The sequence below is a fragment of the Galeopterus variegatus genome, unplaced genomic scaffold (assembly GCF_000696425.1).
Source record: "Galeopterus variegatus unplaced genomic scaffold, G_variegatus-3.0.2 Scaffold173, whole genome shotgun sequence".
In the NCBI taxonomy this organism is placed as follows: Eukaryota; Metazoa; Chordata; class Mammalia; order Dermoptera; family Cynocephalidae; genus Galeopterus; species Galeopterus variegatus.
The window spans coordinates 635,450-653,869 of NW_007726284.1; the positions used below are offsets into that span (position 1 = coordinate 635,450).

General features: G+C 37.2%; 1 long non-coding RNA gene across 1 annotated transcript; it reads left to right on the plus strand.

Moving 5' to 3' along the window:
• Positions 1 to 310: 310 nt before the first annotated feature.
• On the plus strand, positions 311 to 1,915 carry LOC103581525. The gene is made up of 2 exons (XR_549675.1): positions 311 to 671; positions 1,590 to 1,915. It is a non-coding gene; the product is annotated as an uncharacterized LOC103581525 (long non-coding RNA).
• The last annotated feature ends 16,505 nt before the right edge of the window (positions 1,916 to 18,420 follow it).

Genomic DNA, 18,420 nt, shown 5'->3' on the forward strand with positions numbered 1-18,420 from the left:
GTCTTTTGACTTTTTCCGTGTCTGGCAATGGATCGCAACCCTCAGTGTTGCCCCCGTACCGGACCGGGGACCGGCAACGAGATTGCAACCCTCGGCGTCGCTCCCGCGCCTCGCTCAGCCAGTGAGCGGGAACCGGTCCGCATGTGGGATCTGAACCCTCGGGCGGGAGCACCGCCGCGCTTCCCAAGCGGCGCACTATCCAGTGCGCTACCGGGCCGGCCCCGAGGATGACTTTTCTAAAAGTGAACTTTTTCTTTCTTTTTCCTTTCAAATCAGAGATCGCATAAATTCATTTAAAATGAGAAGAGAGGAGGAATATGAAAAAAGATGCTTATTTTGGAAATTAAGAAAATGAGGCCCAGCAGAGAGAATTACCTGGAGTCATGGAGCAAGTTAGTGGCAGAAACAGGGCTCTAACCCGGAGATCCTAATTTCAGTGTCTCTGTTCACCACTACACTGACTGTTTCATAGTGTGTGCAGAGCTGTGTCCTGAATTCCGTAATTCAGTTGCATTCAAATGCACGAGTCCCTGCTGCTGCTGCTGCTTCTGCTGATTGCAGTATGCATCTGGTAGTTGGATCGTTGTACTTTCCTCATGTTCACAGACAGAAACTCATCTAGAATAAACCCCTAATCGGATAGACGGGAATGCTAAGGACGCTTGTCCCAGGTAGGTTTTCTGAAAGCAAACTTTGAGATTTAGGTGAGACTTGTGGAGATTTCTGTGCAAGAAGTTTACTGGGGTGGCTGTCAGGATCAACACCTCCAGGGAAGTAAAGGAAGGAGGATTGTGCAGAGAGAGAAGGTAAAAATCAATGCGGTCAAAACAAAGGTCTAGCTAGTCCTACAGGGAACCTGGAAACTGGGATGGCCTTGCACATCTATCCCAAACTGAGACAAATGGGTCAGGACATTGCACTCCTGCAATGACTGACCAGCCATTGAATGAGAGCTGTCTCAGGGAAAAGGAAAGGCTTTGGGCTAGACAGTTCCCTTCAAGCACAGACAAAACCCAGAGGGATTTTCAGTTGAGAGCTGTCAGCCACCAGTGTGCCCAGTAGCTGCGGGGGCATCTAGATGGTGTGCCACAGGCTCCATATGTGAGAAGTCAAACAGCTTTCTTAAAGACGCCAACCAAGTGAGCGGCAGATTTGGGCCTGGAATGTATGCTCCATGGCTTTACCCTACTCATTTCCCAAATGGCAGGGAGAAGCCTTCAAGCCCTATTTGAACAGAATCTACCCAGTAGATCCAGGAGTGTCCCTTCTTGTTCGGAAGCAACAAGGGGCATGGGAAGGTAGACAAAGCAATGACAATATTGGACATTTCTTGCTTTCTTCTCCAGTTGTCCAGTGGTAGTTACCTTTCTTGGCAGGTGCAAAAGTTCAGTGAATGAATGAAAGGGATATTGGAGTGTGACTGTAGATGCATGCATTCAGATCTTTGTCTAGCCTCCAAAGAGTCTCTTGGTAGAAGCATGTGTTGGCATCTCCCTGGGGCATTGTACTGTGGGAGAAGAGGATTTGGGAGGGGGGAGGGGGAAGCAAAGGGCAGCAGTGGAGTGAAAAATTGGTTTTTCTTATTCCAGATGTTTTCATCTCAAAGAAGCTCTCCCTTAAAGCACATGGTCAAGAAAAGAAGAAAAAGAGAAACCCCCAAATCCGAAGCATTAATGGCATGTGATGATTAAACTCTTTGCTTCAAAGGAGCGCTCTGGAGAACAAATCCAAGCTCCCATAATCTCTTAAAAAGAGCAAATCTGTTTGATATCGAGCTGAAAGAAGTCTTTTAGAGTACCCATCCCCTCCTATCTCCTCACCGTCCCCCACCTCTTTAATTTCTTTTTCTTTTGTGTCCTCAGTTGGATTCCTTTATTTGCTGTAACATTTAAAAAATAAACCATCTTTGCTTTTTTTTTTTTTCCTTTTTGTCTTTTTTACTGACCGGTAACGGGATCCGAACCCTCGGCGGGAGCGCCACTGTGCTCTCAAGCGGCGCACTCTCCAGTGCGCCACCGGGCCGGCCCAAACCATCTTTGCTTTTGATCCATCATCCTCTCTACATTTCACTGGCAGTGAACATGATGTAAATGACCTGGGAATCGATGGGACACCTGGAACCTCTACTTGGCACCTTTTCCCTGTGCCTTGATGGGACAAGTCTGAGAGATGTGTTTCTAGCTTGTTTTTCACTGTCCAAATGCAACGAGCAACCATTTTTACAGGAGATCATGGACTGCCCCTTGTGAGAAGCAGCAAAAGGATTTCCACATCCATGTCTGGCAGTTTTCCTTCCACTTTCCTAATAGCCAGGTGTGGGTTCCCCTGCTACTCTCCCCACTTCTCCATATCCCATTCAGAGCCTGTATTTACAAGTAAGAACTTTCATTCGCCTCTTCTCCCTTCCCTGCTTTCCTCCCTCCCTCCCTCTTGACTTTCCTTCTCACATTTATTGAGCAACTTTTATGTTCCACACACTGTGGGTATAATTATAATCAAGACAGAAGCCTGCCATCGTGGTGCTGGACCTGGGAGTGAACTGACTGGTAGCCCACTGTGATTGACCCTGTGATGGGAATGTACAGGGTGCTAAGGGTGAACAGAAAAGGGACACCTGATTTAGTATAGAGGTGATGGTGGGGGTGGGTTGGTTACATTTCCTGTAAGAAGTAACAATGAGGTGACTGGCTTGAAAGAACACAAGGAGTATGTGTGGCAGGCAAAGGCAAGTTTTGGGAGGGGGATGGTAGCTGGAGTGTTGGAGGCCAAAAAAAAATAACACAGAAAAGACTTTAGGCAGAGCTTGGTAATTTAACATCCCTGAAAATTGTCTAATGTGGCTGGAGATTCTCACATTTTCTGATTATCGTATTCTCTTTGTAGATAAACTTATACAATCTACCAACTCTTTTCTATATGGCCTATGAGCTAAGAATAGTTTTTACCTTTTTAAATGGTTGGGGAAAAATGAAAAGAAGACTAATATATTGTGACACATAAAAGTTATATGAAATTCAAATTCCAATGTCCATAATAAAGTTTATTGGACATAGTCATGCTTGTTCATTTACATATTGTTTATAGCTGCTTTTGTGTTACAGTGGCAGAGTAATTATGATGGAGACCGTATGCCCTGGAAAGTCTAAAATATTTACTATCTGGCCCTTTACAGTAAAAGTTTTGCTCATCCCTGGCCTAGTGAATGGGGCTTAGGGCCTGGAGCCCAAAAGGCTTGAATTCAAATCCTGGCTCTTCGACCTCTAACCGTGACCTTTAGCAAATTTCTTAAACTGTCTATGTCAATTTTCTCCTTTGCAAAATGGTAATAATAATACTTCACAAGGCTTGTGAAGAGTGAGGAAGATATTGTCATATGAAGCTCCTGGGAATAGTAAGTGTAGGAACAAATTTATTTATTAAAAATAGTTAATGACAATTTCAACCACTTTGAGCTGTTAATGCCATTTGTGATAAGATAAATATAATAACATTGTGACCTTCAGTATTCATTGCCATATTGATTGCTTTGGGAATTATCTATTAAAAATTATTTTCTGTTAATAGATCAAGAGGAAAAGAGACAGTCATGTTTGTGAGAGAGTAGAAAGCTGTTGCCAGAACTCCTCAAACTAATAATTATGACTAAAATTGAATACCTGCTATTAATAACTCCATGTATTTACCTGCACTGTCTCTGATCATCACTTTAAACCTACGAGGCAGCTACTGTCACTCAATCTCATAGGTGGGGAGCCTGAGTTTAGAGAGGTTAATCAAGTTAATCCAAGTCACACAGCTAGTAGGATGTAGAGTCATCACTTGAACCTGGCATAATCTGATGTCAAAGTTTCTCTCTTAATCACCGTGCTTTTGGAAACATCTGATGAGAACCAGAGACCCAAGGCTCACAGCTGTTCCTGGTGCTGGCATGTTGGAGTATCGTGGAGTTGAGCCCTGCAGAAGTGTCATATTGGGAAAATGCTATTGAAACTGCCTGTGTCCACTTGAGTCAATTTCTTAGTGGTGACCCATGAGAACTACAACCAAGATTACTTCTTGAGAGCTGTCTCATGAGGGCTTGTCCTGCATGTAATCTCTCTGTTGCTTGGGCATATGGATATGGGTATGTCTGTACTGGGAGTGGACAAACAGGAGTGTGTTTCACTGTGTGACTGGGATAAAACGTTGTGATTAATAAATATCTGTGGGGTTTTCAAGTATTATTTATTGAGGTGGGAATTTGCTCACAAACTACTCTACCAAAACTATGTGATTATACACCCACATACAATGATCTCAGTTTGGTAATTATGTGTGTACATGTACATATTTCAAAAAGGGGGAAGGAATATACCAGTATATTCAGTAGTTGTCTGCCTCCAGGTGTGGAAATAATGGTAAATGTTATTACTTTTATCCATATTTCTATTTCCAGTATTTCAAAATAATCATTATGTAATTGTGCATAAATAAAATATATGTGATTTGACACTGTGTGCCAAAAGACTTAAAAATCTTCAGACTCTTTAACTCCTTAATTCCACCTCTGGTACACTACCATAAATGTGGCTCAAACATTATATACACAGATGTATGTTTATTTTAGCATTATTTGAAGTGATGAAAAAAATGTTGTGTATGGAATGACTACTTCAGAGCATATTATGTAGTCATGAAAGAAAATGTTGTTTACAAGTAGAAAATGCTTATGCTATAATGTGAAAAAAGGAGGATACAAAATCGAACATACAGAATGAGCACAGTTCAGTAAAAACTCAACAATCTATTCATTAAAAGAAAGAAAACACATTCAAATGTTAATGGCTGTGTATGTAATTGGTGGGATTATAATTTTTTCTCCTTTTTCTGCTTCTATGCCATTTCAAAAGTTCCTTTATTGAATGGGTATTATTACTATAACAGAAGCAAATTAGACTTTAAAAACAGTTGAAATTGGAAATCTGTGTCAGCTGGTGATTAGTCTTAAAATCTCCACTGCCTCACTAGCTCATTGCCTCTACCTTCATCTCTGTTCCTCTTATGGGTAGCTGGGTATTTCCCAGGTTAGGCACAAGACCTCAATGAGAATGCAAAGACCAACCAAGCTGGAACCGGGAGATGTGGATTCTAGCCTCGTCCATGCCTCTAACTCACATCCCAGAGCCTCAGTTTCTTTGTTTATAAAATGAGGGAGCTTGATTAGATCAGGGATTCCTGCATATCGGGCTGCTTAGAGAGTTTGCAGTGGAAGTGTGTGCTGTCTGAAATCTGGATCCCTCTCACCCAATGCAACACGAACAGTTCTACTTTTATGGTGTCCTGATTGGGTTTACTGAAAAATTTAAGTAAAAAATGATTCCACTGTTAAAATCTTAATCACTGGACTGGATCGTCTGGATTGTACATGTCTAGATCACTAACTGCTTTTAAGTTATAGCTGCTGTTTATATCTCTTTTTAAAAATTATTTATTTTCTTATTGTGGTTATATGCATGAAATCCACCCTCTTAACAAATTTTTAAGTGTAAAGTACAGTATTGTTAACTATTCACACATTGTCGTACAGTAGATCTCTGAAACTTTTGCATCTTGCATGATTGAAACTCTACAACTATTGATCAACAATTCACCATTTCTTCCTCCCCCACCCACTGGCAACTGCCATTCTACTTTCTGTGCCTAAGAGTTTGATTACTTTAGATACCTCATGTAATGGAATCATGCAGTATTTGTTCTTGTGTGACTGCCTTATTTCACTTAGAATAATGTCCTCTATGTTCATCTTTATTTAAGGCTGAATAATATTCCATTGTATATAGCACATTTAAAAAATCCATTCATCCGTAAGTGGACATTTAGATTGTTTCTACCTCTTAGCTATTGTGAATAATGATGCAATGAACATGATCTTGTAAATATCTCACCGACGTCCTTATTTCATTTCTTTTGGATAAATACCCAGAAGTGGATTGCTGGATCACATGGTAGTTCTAATTTTAATTTTTTGAGGTACCTCTGTACTATTTTCCATAGCAGCTGCACCATTTTACATTTCCACCAACCATGCACAAGGGTTTCAATTTCTCTGTATCCTCTCCAGCACTTATTATTTTCTTTTTCTTTTTTTTAAATAATGGCCATTCTAACAAGTGTCAGATGGACTTGATTTGCATTTCCCTGATGGCTAGTGATGCTGAGCATCTTCTCATATACCTCTTAGCCATTTGTATGTCTTCTTTAGAGAAATATCTATTCAATATCTGAGCTTTTATTTGTTGGTGGTTTTGGTTACTGACTCATTCTTCTTTGCATATTTAAAAAATTGGGTTGTGTATGTTTTGTTTTTTTGGTTTGTTTTTTGTTTTTGAATTATAGGAGTTCCTTATATATTTTAAATATTAACCCCCTATCAGATATACAGTTTGTAAAGATGTTCTCCCTTTCCGTAGGTTGCCTTTTCACTCTGTTGCTTGTTTCATTTGCTGGGCAGAAGCTGTTTAGTTTGATGTAGCCCTGCTTGTCTATTTTTGCTTTTGTTGCCTATGCTTTTGGTGTCATATCCTAGAAATCATTGCCAAGACCAAAGCAATAAGGCTTTTCCCCTGCTTTCTTCTAGGAGTTTTACAATTTCAAGTCTTAGGTTTGTGCATGGTGTGAGATAAGGATCCAACTTCATTCTTTGCATATGGATATTCAGTTTTCCAACACCATTTGTTAAAGAGTCTATTTTCACCCCAGTTGTGCAGTTCTGGCACATTTGACCATATATGTGTGGGTTTATTTTTATCTCTCTATTCTGTTCTTTTGGTCATATGTCTGTCCTTGTGCTGATACAATAGTGCCTTGATTACTGCAGGTTTGAAATACGTTTTGAAGGCAGGAAGTTTGAAACCTCCTGCTTTGTTCTTTCTCAAGATTGTTTTGAATATTCAGGGTCCTTTGTGGTTCCATAGAATTTAGGATTCTTCTTATTGTTTCTGCAGAAAAAAAATGGCCTTGGGATTTTTACAGCAATGGTATTGAATCTGTAGATCTCTTTGGGTAGTATGGGTGGTTTAACAATACTGTCTCCAGTCTTTCAATCTAAGAACATGGGATGTCTTTCAATTTGTTTGTCTCTTTCATTTCTTTCAGCAATGTTTTGTAGTTTTCAGTGTATAACCCTTTCACTTCCTTAGTTAAATTTACTCTGAAATATTTTATTCTTTTTAATACTATTGTAAATGACATTATTTCTTAATTTCCTTTTCTGATTATTGATTATTAGAATATAAAAATACAACTGATTTCATATGTTGAATTTGTATCCTGAAACTTTACTAAATTCATTTATTAGTTCTAACAGGTTTTTTTTTGATGGAATATTTATGGTTTTCTATGTATAAGATCATGCTACCTGCGAGTAGAGATAATTTTACTTATTTTTTTTCTGATTTGGATGCCTTTTATTTCCTTTTGCCTCATGGCTCTGGCTAGGACTTTCAGTACTATATCGAATAGGAGTGGTGAGAGTGAACATTCTTTATGATGTTAAAGAAAAAGCTTGCAGTTTTTCTTCACTGAGTATTATGATGGCTGTGAGCTTGTCATATATGGCCTTTATTATACTGAGGTAATTTCCTTCTATTCCTAGTTTCTTGAGGATTTTATCATGAGTGGGTATTGAATTTTGTCAAATAATTTTTCTGTATCTATTGAGATGATTATGTGACTTTAATCCTTAGCTCTGTTAATGTGATGTATCACATTGATTTCATATGTTGAACCATCTTTGCATTTCAGGGAAAAACTCTACTTGGTCATGGTATATGATCCTTTCAATGTACTGTTAAATTCAGTTTGCTGGTATTTCACTGAGGGTTTTTTCAACTATATTTCATAGAGATACTGGCCTGTGGTTTTCTTTCCTTCTAGTTTCTTTGTCATTGGTATCAGAATAGTGCCAGCCTCATAAAATGAGTTTGGAAGTGTTTCCTTCTCTTTAATTTTTTGGAAGAGTTTGAAAAAGATTGGCGCTAATTCTTTAACTGTTTGGTAGAATTCTTCACTGAATCCATCTGGTCCTGAGCTTTTATTTGTTGGTGGTTTTTGGTTACTGACTCATTCTTCTTACTAATTACAGGTTTGTTCTTATTTTCCATTTCTTCATAATTCAGACTTGGAAAGTTGTATGTTTCTAGGAATATTTATTTCTACCATGTTATCAAATTTGTTGGTGTATACTTGTTTGATATCATCTCATAATTGTTTTTATTTCTGTGGCTTCAGTTGTAATGTCTCCTAGTTCATTTCTGGTTTTATTTATTTAAGTCTCCTCTAATTTTTTTAGTCTAGCTAAAGGTTTGTCATTTTTATTGATCTTTTCAAAAAACCAACTTTAGTTTTATTGATTTCTTTCTATTGCTTTTCTAGTCTCTATTTCGTTTATTTCTGCTCTAATCGTTATTATTTCTTTACTTCTGCTAACTTTGTGCTTAGTTTGTTCTTATTTTCCTAGTTGCTCAAGGTGAAAAGATTGATTATTTATTTGAGATCTTTGTATTTAATGTAGGCATTTATCAGTGTAAACTTCCTTCTTAATACTACTTTTGTTGAATGAGATAAGTTTTGCTATGTTATGTTTTTGTTTTCATTTGTCTCAAGATATTTTCCAATTTCTCTTTTAATTTCTTCTTTAGTCCACTGGAGTGTGTTGTTTAATTTCCATATATTTGTAAATTTCTCAGTTTTCCTTCTGTTATTGATTTCTAGCTTTATATCATTGTGGTTGGAAAAGATGCTTGGTACGAGTTAAATCTTAAATTTGTTAAGACTTGCTTTGTAGCCTGATACATGATCTATTCTGGAGAATGTTTCATGTCCACTTGGGAAGAATATGAATTCTGCTGCTATTTTGTGTAATGTTCATTATATGCCTGTTTGGCCCATCTGGTCTATAATGTTGTTTAAATCTGTTGTTTCCTTATTGATTTTCTTTTTGGACATTCTACTCAGGATTGTAAGTGGGATATTAAAATCTTGTACTATTATTGTGTAATTGTGTATCGCTCCCTTTGGTTCAGTCAGTGTTTGCTTCATATTTTTGGTTGCTCCGATCTTGTGTGCATATATATATTTATAATTGTTATATCTTCCTGGTGAATTGACTCCCTTCGTTATTATAAAATATCCTTCTTTATTATGACAGTTTTTTATTTAAAGTCTATTTTTTCTGATGTAAGTATAGCTAACCCTGCTGTCTTTTGGTTACTGTTTTCATGGAATATCTTTTTTTCATCCTTTTACTTTCAGCCTGTGGGTATCTTTAAGTCTAAAGGGAGTCTATATTGATAACATATAGTTGGATCTTGATTTTTTATCCATTCAACTACTCTATGTCTTATGATTGAAGAATTTACTCCATTTACATTTAAAGTAATTGCTTATAAGGAAGAACTTATGATTGTCATTTTGTTAACTGTTTTCTGTCTGTTTTGTAGGTTTTTGGTCCTTCTTTTTTCTCTTTCTTTGTGTTTTGTTGATTTTTTATAGTGACATACTTTAATTTTTTTCTTATTTTCCTTGTGTATCTTCTATAATTCTTTGTGGTTGCAATTCTTGCCAGGCAGGTCTAGTGGTGATGAACTCCCTTAGTTATTATTTATCTGTGAAAGTCTTTATTTCTCCTTCATTTTTGAAGGTCAGTTTTGCCAGGTATAGAATTCGTGGATGGCATTATAAAAATTCTTTTAGCACTTTAAATATATCCTCCCACTCTCTTCTGGCCTGCAAGGTTTCTGTTGAGAAATCAATTAATATTCTTATGGAGGCTCCCTTGTTTGTGATGAGTCACTTTTCTCTTGCTGCTTTCAAAATTCTCTCTTTGTCTTTGACTTTTGACAATTCGATTATGATGTATCTTGGTGTGCACTTCTTTGGGTTATCTTAGTTGGGTCCCTTGGGCTTCTTGAACTTAGATGTCCATTTCCTTCCCCAGATTTGGGAAGTTTTTGGCCATTGTTTCTTTAAATAGCTCCTTTCTCTATCTTTTCCTTTCCCCTTCTGGAACAATCATAATGCATAATTAATCTGCTCAATAGTGTCCTGTAAGTCCTTTAGACTTTCTTTACTCTTTTCCATTCCTTTTTTTCTTCTTTCTCCTCTGACTGGGTAATCTCAAATGGCCTGTTTTTGAGTTCATTGTTCTTTCTTCTACTTGATTAAGTCTACTGTTGAACATCTCTAGCAAAATGTTCAATTCAGCTATTGTGTTCTTCAGCTTGAAAATTTCTATTTGGTCATTTTTAGAATTTTCTGTCTCTGTTGATAGTCTCATTTTTTACATGTATCATTATTTTGAGCTCATTGAGCATATTTATAATGGTCATTATGAATTCTTTGTCAGGTAATTCATATACCTCTATTTCCTTAGGATCAGTTACTGGAGATTTATTTTGTTCTTTTGAGTGAGCTATGTTTCCTATTTCTTTATGTACCTTATAACTTTGTGTTGGGATCTTCACATTTGAAAAACAGCCATACTTCCCAGCCTTTACACACTAACTTTGTACAGAGACAGACCTTCACAGCTAGAGATTTTGGGGGCCTTGCAACCCTTTTCTGAGGATGCATCTTCTCTGGTCTTATGTATGTAATTCCCCAATTAGATGGGTTTGTCCATTACTTTTTCAGAGCTTGTAGTCTCTTTTTCCCTCTGGTGTCTGTCTCCAGTATTACAAGTTTTCTGGTGCACTCATAAGCTGCTGAGCTCTCAACAAGGTATGCTGTTTCCCCATCAGGACTCTGAGTCAGATGAAATAGAAACCAGTCCCTCAAGAAGCCTCCTGAAAAGCCAGAATATTGGATGCATGTTCCACTCTTTCCTTTCCCTTCGAAGAGAGGAGCCTCAAACTGGGCACCCATTCCCAATCATGACAAGCTATGCTAGTTTCTGCCTGCAGTATTACAAGTTCTCTGGCACTGCCACAAGCTGCTGAGCTCTCTTCTGTTCTCTACAGCTTCCAGGCATTCAATGTATGCCAGTTCCCATGAGTGCTCTGAGTCAGGTGATGGAGAAACCAGTTCCTTGGAAAGCTTCTGGAAAAGCTGGAACTCTGGACATACATTCCATTCTTCTCTTTACCTCCCAAGGGAGAAGCTGTGAGTTGGGCTTTTTCTCCCAGAGATGTGCTAGCTTGGGGGAGGGACTAACGCGGTTGATCTGAAATGAAGTTCCTTTTCATTTCAACGTGGTTATTCTTTACTTTGAGTTTTCTTGGGGGTACTATAACTTTCTGACTGATTTCTGGAGTTTTCATAAAGACTTTTTTTTCTTTCTGTATACTGTTGTTTAGTCAGTGTTTCCTTCAGGGAGTAGGGTCTGGAGCTTCCTATTCTGCCATATTGCTGATGTCACTCTCCCATATCTCTTAAATAACGAGATATAAAAACTTGCTCATTTCACACTCGCATGTGCAAAGACACACAGTGTTCATCCCCTTATTCTCCAACCTCTGGCTTTCTTATTTACACAATTCTCCCCCAAAGTGCCCTCTCCCTCAATGTTGCCCTGCCAATGTGCTCCGAGGTTCAATGAATAGGTTTAGTACCACAGTTAGACCCAAGCCACAGTGGTCTCTTCTCTGGGACTTGCATTGAAGGGCCATGCATATCATGAACACTAAAAGACAGATTTATTCAAGAACACATGGGAACCTCTGTCACTCAGGATCTGGTGTTGAGGTCTGACACACACAACCCTAAACATCTATTCTCATGACTAACACCTTTCAGACCTCAAAGAAGAACTTTTTTTTTTTTACATCTCTTGTCACATGTCCTTGAAATGTGCTTTAAAGGTTTATGATTTGTGTCATTGCTGATGTTGAAAATGGTCTCTGCTTCAGAATATTGAAAATATTAAGAAACACTAAGAAAAACTAAGAAACACTTAGATGAAAGAAGAGGCAAATTAGTCAATTTGTCAAATCTTTTTTCTCAGAAACCTTGAATGTAATGGATTCCTGCCCAATAAAGAATCACTTCTCAGTGGTGTGGAGGGTCTATTTTTTTTTTTTTTTGCTTCTCTGTCTTCTAACGTGGTTCTGTAGATATATCAATTAACATGGTATTTGTAACAGTCACATGTGGCTGATGAAAAGCAATTTTGTAATAGTTAAAATTTATGTTACATTCAAATTTGTATATAGGTAGAAGCAATATTTATAAAGTGTAATACTGATTCTTTACCTTACTGTATGGATTGTGTTATTGTTTTAAAAATGGTGAAAATCATGAGATAAGTGATAATTTATATAAAGAAATTAAAATAGTTTGTAAAATTTTCTATGATAATGATAGTTCATCATATGTAATCCACTACAATACTTGAATATTATATCTAAAATTTACAGATCTTTCTAAATCTATTATTGCTCTAATAATTTTATTGATAATTCCAGTTGCTTCTGCCTCTGAAAAATGAGTTTTCTTTAAGTTGAAATTAATATAAACCTATATAACAGCTACAGTGACTCAGAAATGATTGTATAATTTGGCATTACTTTTAAAGGAACAAAAGTTATGTGACAATCTTGATTTTATAGTATAAAGATTTTGCCAAAATGAAGGAAAGAGAAGTAAACTTAGTGGAATTAGTGTGTAGCAATTTATAAATTATATATACCCTTACTTTAGTACTCAACAACCATCAACCATCAATCAATAGAACAGCTGGAAATGTACAATAATAATTAAATTGTTATCTTTGATGTCTTGCTTATTTTCAGTCATATAAAAATCATACAAGTAGCTTTACTTGTACTTTTAGGTTTTTGTTTCTATCAAAATATATTTATCCAGGTAGGGATATCACATTTTATTAAACAGTTTACTAGCTTGATTATGAATTTTAAATATTTAGACATATGGTATGTAGGCTTCTAGTTGTACTACTGTCTCGAACCCACAAAATGTTCAGGGCTGGATTGAATAGGTTATGGTATGACAGCTAACACTTGCTATACTACTGTAACACTTGGAGTGTAGATGAACAGGTGTGTTACAACATGGAACTGTACTTCAGCATCCTGCTGATCATACCTATGGAGCAAGTTGAGGAGTGCTCTAGAAGCATAGTGCTCCTCCCAAGGAAGATGGGTGAGAAGGGAGATATGGTTGAGTGTCCCGGTGTGGCATCTTTTGGCTATAGAGTCTCTATCTTTGGTTATATCTGATCCTTTTGCCCTTTGTGGCCAATGCCATTTGAGTGGCCTCAGGCAAGCTGCAGAATGACTATTGTAATCATGGAGGTCCATTTACAGCTTCATCACTGTTTATAATCCTGGATTTGAGAAACTTTGATGGGTATCCATACCAACTCACATTTTCAAAACAAATTTCGACATTACCTTTGTCAATGAAAGAAAAGACAGCTAGTAGAATCTTTTTAAAAAATTTATATTTTTAATTGACAAATAATAGTTGTAATCTTTACCTATGATTTTAACTGTTTCACATTTTTAACAGTTGAAAAGATGGTTTAGATTTTTTTTTATCACTTATTTATAAAAGGTAAAATTTCTTCTTCATAGCAATTATTAAGAATTTGGAGAGATTTAAAAAAAAATTCTTGATCAAAGATTGCATGTAGTTATTTTGGGCATAAAAATTGATAATAAAGTTCAGGTCACAGACAGAAGCTCTAGTCTAGCATTAAAATTTTTGAAAATATTTTTGAAAGTTTTTTATAAACTCTAAATTTATAATTGTTCCTAAAGTTTTAAAGTCAGAACTACTAATCTTTTTTTTTTTTTTTTTTTTTTGTCTTTTGTCTTTTTCCGTGTCTGGCAACAGATCGCAACCCTCATTGTTGCCCCCGTACCAGACTGGGGACTGGCAACGGGATCGCAACCCTCAGTGATGCTCCCGCGCCTCGCTCAGCCAGTGAGCGGGAACCGGTCTGTATGTGGGATCTGAACCCTCCGGCAGGAGCACTGCCGCGCTTCCCAAGCGGCGCACTATCCAGTGCGCCACCGGGCCGGCCCAGAACTACTAATCTTAACAAGAACATCTGTTCAATTATTTACTCTTATGCAAGTATTGATTTTTGTTTAAGATTATGGGAGAATATTGCTTACTTTTTAATTTTGACATAATTTTAGCCTTACCCCCAATTCCAAAGAATAGTACAAAGAGTTACATATATTTTTCACTTTTCATTTTATATCATTTACTTTATTCTTTCTCTTTCATCTTCTCCTCAATGCATGTGAATGTACAATGTATTTTTTTCCTGAAATGTTTTAGAGTAAGTTGCAGATACGACAACTCTTTATTCTTAAATACTTCAGTGTGTAGCTCCTAAAGTTGAATTTTAGAAATTCCACATAATCACAATACAATGATTGAAATCAGAAAATTTATATTGATATTGTGCTATTATCCAAATAACGACTTCATTGAGATTTTGCCAGTACTAATAACATTCTTGATAATAAAAATGCAAGATAATGCATTACATTAAAAAAAACCATAATGTATAACAATGAAAATGTGTTTTCTAAAACCAAGCCCCATACATGAAGCCCCCAAATTTCCTCTAATTTATCCCAGTGTGCCTTATAAATAGCCATTTTCTATGTGTACCATGACGTAAAAAAAAGTTGGAATCCCTGCTTTATCTGATAAACAACCTTGGCTGCACTTTGTAGTCCCCAGGGGAGTTTTACAAAGCACTCAGGCCTGGTTCACCTAAGGAATTGTGACTTAATTGGTCTGATCTGGAGTGGGGGTTGTAAACTCCTCTTTGTTCTGGGAGTGGATCTGAAAGAGTGGCCAGAAGAGCTTTGAAAACACAGATTCCTGAGCTTCAGCTCTGACTACTGAGTCAGAATCTCTGGACCATGGTTTCTGGGCACCATATTTTTTCAAAGAGAATCACTGTTCAAGGTGGAAGCCAGCCCTTTCCTTCCATGTGACATGTCTCATAGCTCAGCCTTCTAGGTAGAAGACTATATACAAAGTGAGGATGACAATTTAAGGTTTACAAAACATTATCTCCATTCCATCCAATGACTCGGGATTTGGGTGGCAAAAAATTTAGGGGTACTGAAAGCTGTCTTTTAAGTGATGCCAGTCGCATAATACTAGCAGATTCTGATGACCTAAATAGGGGTTTTCAACACTTTCTCTATGATAGAATTGCCTAGAAAGCTTACAAAAGAAAACCAAACAAATAAAAAAACCTAAACATGCTTAGGCATCTCCCCAGACCAATTAAGTCAGAATCTCCAGGGATGAGGCCCACATATAGCCTGTGTTTTTTTTTTTTTAAGCTTCTCAGATTATTTTAATGAGTAGCCAAAATTGGGAACAACTGGCTTAAAGGAAAAGTGCAAGTCTTGGTTTCCAATTCCTTCCCTGCCCCTGTTTGTCCAGCCACACTGGTCTACTTAGTGTCCAGTGTCCACACCCATTCCTAACTCAAATTCTGTGGTTCCCATTGATATTCTAACATGGCCCGCCATTCTGCCGTCATTATATAAGCTCTCTCAACCTTTATCACCCAGTTAATGCCTTGCTTAGTCTGCAAAGCCTCCCTTTATCTCCCCAGCATTCAGTGACTGCTTCTTCTATAATTTACTCGAAGTTAAAATACATATTCTCAACTGCGATAGCAGAAACCGTGCTGTATCCATCATTATGTTCCATTGCAAGCACCGTCTATCCACAGTAGGCTTTAAGAAATGCTTGCTGCTTCTGTTGCTGATTGTGCTTTCCTTACGGAAGGTGAATAGGTTCCACTTTGCGGAGGTGGTGAAGAACTAAAAAAACCCAAACTCTCTTATCATTACTTTTCCTCTTTCCATTCAAGGCATCTTTAGAGTGAAGGAGAGAGTCCAAGCTGTTGGGGAGAGATCCTACCATCCTTATTCCACTCCCACACCATGTGCGAGATGTTAGACCAGGCTCAATATTCATTACAATGAAAAACAGCAAAAACCTCAAATATTGCCCTGGTGGGAGCCTGGGATAGACCATAGCTTGGGAATACACATCTAGTTTCTTGATCTCCTTTGGAATCTTCTAAGTATCTCTTACTGTTCCCTTATCTGTAAAAGGAATCTTAATTTTACCCCAAGGTTCTTCTGAACAATTTTTTATATTCTTTCATTCATTTATTTGCAGGTCATTTGTTGAACTCCTTATGTGCCAAGGCCTGGTTAGGCCTGTGAAGCCCCTGAGAAGTCCTTGTACAGTCTGTTTGCTAGCTAAGTGCCTACAACTTTCAGAGCTAGGGTTTAACAGAGTAACAGAACAGTAGTTCCTTAAAATGTTATTTCCCCCAGTTTATTTTAAACTCATTTTAATTTATTAGTGAAACACTTTTACTAAATTGTGCAGGTTAAGCACATTTAGAAAAATGAAACTTTTACGTAAAATAAAAAAAAGTACTCTTTGTGAATGTTTATGAATGCAAGGTAAAAAGATCCATATTCATGCAAACACAGACCTATAAATAAATGTAAATGCACACATGATATGGGTGGCTAATGCATATGTAGACCCCTGTAAAATGTCCGTTTCAACACTAAATATTTAAATTCACCTTAAAGATGCCAACAAGTTGCTAATTCATGGTAATTTCATTCTGCTCTAAAACCTTATAACAGTTCCAAGTATAACTGGTACATAATTTTCAGTGCTGATATTGAAACCCCAAGTTAGGAACAGGATAATTACTGTGTAATTACATGGGTTTTGGTACCTATACACACTAACAGCGGCTGAAAGAAGGTCTGGTTCATTTTGTACACATAAATTATTCACCTGTTCTGCTGGAGTTCTTGAATTTGCATTCATATATTCAAATAATATCTCATTTTATGAGCATTTGCCCATGGCTGAGAAATAATAGAGTCAAATGAAAACAAAAACTGAGTCATTGGTGTTTGCTTTACAATGTTCCTGAGAAGTGAATCTCATTTTAAAATGATCATTTCTAATCTCTAGATCTTTTGGTTATCTAACCAATTCATTTGAATTTTGGAGGTTGAAACTGTTTTTTTTTTTTTTAAAAGAGATTCTGGGACTATGGCTTAGGTACAACAGATATAGTTCTATGAAAACTTTTAAAAGAATGTGCACAGAGCTACCTTTGGGGAAACCAATCTTACCCCATGGCGTATTGTCCTGGTGGAAATGTCAACGAGGTGCTCTGCCATCCTCAGCCAGAAGACGAGAAAGCATACCACACCAATCCAATCCCAGTATTACTCTTGGGAATTTGGATGTTGAATCGAATGATAAAGGGATGAAAAAGGAAGCTGATTCATCGTATAGGCAGTGCCTAAAGAGACCACCCTACTCATGAGATTCCCAAGGAGACTGTGGTTTCTGTCATTTCCAAAGTTTTGTTCTTAATTTTCCCTTAGGCTCTGTGTCTTTTTGTATTTTTCAAAATAGTCCTTTGTGTGTGGGGAAGGATGGAGTCTTAGATTACATAGAGGAGTTTGTGATGTTCGCAAACTAAGAATCCTAACAGAACTTTAAATTTCTGAGATAATCATAGATCTAGAATATACCCAAGAGATCATTTAGTCCAACCATCTCATTTAACAGACAAGGAAATAGAAGCCCGGAAAGGTTAGCTGACTTGTCCAAAGTTCTACAGATATTCAGTGGCAGAGCAGTAAATATAATTAGATTGGTTCATTTCTACCAGCATGCATTTCTGGAATTAGAGCCATAGATTCTAAAGATGTTAAAAAAAATTAAAGGAGAAATTGATCCTATTTAGAAAGTGTATTATTATTATCTTAAGGGTGAGCTGAAACTTTAAACGTTTGTGACTGCATGGTTTTGTAGATATCAGATATTTTTTTTCCTTTCTTTTTCTTTTCTTTTCTTTTTTTTTTTTTTTTTCAGGTGGCTGGCCAGTACAGGGATCTGCACCTGTGACCTTGGTGTTATAACGCTGCGCTCTGACTGAGCTAATAAGCCAGCCTGTTTTGAAATGATTTTGATTTCAAAAATCAATACTCATTCAGATTTTTCCTTTGAGGAACTCTCTTTCCCAAACTCTTAGTCCACGTGGTTCCACTGAGACTGACCCTACCCCCGGGGATTGACACATGAACTAAACGTGGCCAATTAAAACACTGTGTTTCCCTGGCCGTGGTTATTGGTGTTCATATGACTAAAGCTAAAACACGAATGCCATTGAGCATCAGCCCTGAGACTTTAGCTAGAATTATCAGGAAAGAGAAGGTCTCTTTCCAGTGGTCTATAGTCAAGTGTACCAATAGGAAAGATATGACACATTCAAATTCAAGGAAGGTCTATTTACAAAGGGACTTTTTACAAGGGTACTAGAAGGGATAGTTTAGTATCCTGGGGCTAGTATGAGTAGAGAAGCTGTAACCCTTTGGCAAAGGAGTG